We start from the raw sequence: 1,885 nt of genomic DNA on the forward strand, positions 1-1,885 counted from the left end.
TTTCCAATGCATATAGTACCTAGCACAATGAAGTCCTATCTCCTTTCTAGACATACTGTAACATGAATAAGATAAAATTATTCTGCTGTGTTGCTATGAGATTTAAAACCAATATATGTGTACTAGTCATTTATTCTGAACAGTTTCAGACACTTCAGGTGTTTGCATTCATATACCATCAATCAAATATAGCAAAAATCACACTTTATCACCAGAAACCCTAAACCCTGTGTCTTACTCAAGTTTAACAAGTAACTTCATGAATTAAAACAAGAACTTAGGTACACCAGCAGCTATAAACATCTGTTTAAATATGTTAGGGATTATTAGGGCAGTACCTCAGCCTTGTTAACTTGAAGTGTGAGCCAGGTTTGCAGTCCAAAGCAAGCATAAGAACTGTGATGTAGCAAAAAGAAGGGAAAAACTTTGTTCTTGCAGAGTGAAGATTAATTGGACATACACAGTAAGTACACACAAGCTTTTAGCTTTCATTCAAATCTAGTCCAGTCACAAAAACACAGCTGTTCAAGCTAACAAAGCGTTATAGGTCTAGACCTGCAAATGAGCACGTGAATGGTATTAGAAATTAAAACCTGCAGTAAAAGTCTTAGGGCACAGTTTGTCACATCTATACATAGTCAGATCCTATTGAAAATAATGCCAAGTTCAGAGTCAGACCTTGGTGTTCATTAGAAATGCACTCCAAAATTGTATGATTGAAAAACAATCTTGGGTTCTCAAACTTCCAATATAATGCTGTGGGATTAGGGAAGCTGAGAGACAGCCAGTGAAAATTATTAGTTTCTCATGCAGAAAGATACCCGTGTTTGTTTGTTCTTTTTAGAAAAGATGAGGACAACATATCTATTTCATCCTAGTTCTTCTCCAGTACACTTTTATGCCTTAACCGTAACTGAAATACATTCGCCAAAGCCTCTACTTGATCCAAGCAAAATCTCATGACTGGTGGTGTTAGCCTTCTGAAAGTGGTAGGTGTCCTTCCTTTAAATCTTGTTCTGTCAGGCTTCCTTGATTTTGTGCTTTCTAAGCTCTTTCCATTAACTAGGGAATCTGTCCTTCAAGAATTGCTGCTGTGCAGATGACATGCAGATCAATCTTCTCACTCTTTCATCTTCACACCTGTTTCCCCCATCTAAGCTAAAGTTTTAGCTATTCTGACATGATCTTATGGTTGTTTGGAATTTTGTTTGTATGCGAGGTGGAAAAAACAAAGCCCTTAGTGAGTGTTTTCATCATGTTGTTCCTTTTCTCCTTTTTAATCATTGTGAACAAAATTAACCTTTGTCTGTTATTTATGCAGTAACCATTTTATCAGCATTTCTTAGGGATCCCCACATCTAGGTAATAATGAAAACTTGCATAATTTTTTCGCAACTTTTTCTATTCATTCACACAACTGGAACTTATGATTAAATTACTTAACTGTGTCAACATCCCTTTCAGTTCTGTCCTGTTTAAGTCTGATCAGTGTGCTGTTCAATGTTTTTCATTCCCATTTTGTTCACATGGCTCAATTCTTCAAATCCATCTAACATAATTTTTTTTCCTCACACTGTATGCAAACTTCTTCCATAACTTTCATGTTCCATCACTGACCAGTCTTCGGGTAGTTCTCAATTTCAAATAAGATAATGAAATTAATTTCTATGAAAAAGCAGTCCATCAATTACGGCCTATATTCACAGTCATGTTTTAGGGAGCCAGTGTATTTTGCTGTACTGTAGCCTTCAAACAGGGTGGGTAGAATGTGTCAAATAAATGAGACAATCAGAAAATAGGTGTGAGAACAGATTATTAGAACACCTTGCAGTGAAAAACTGTTTGAATTTAAGAAATGGAAGGAAAATGGTACAAGCAAGTATAT

Source organism: Phaethon aethereus (genome assembly GCF_964289735.1).
Source record: "Phaethon aethereus genome assembly, chromosome: 8".
Classification (NCBI taxonomy): domain Eukaryota; kingdom Metazoa; phylum Chordata; class Aves; order Phaethontiformes; family Phaethontidae; genus Phaethon; species Phaethon aethereus.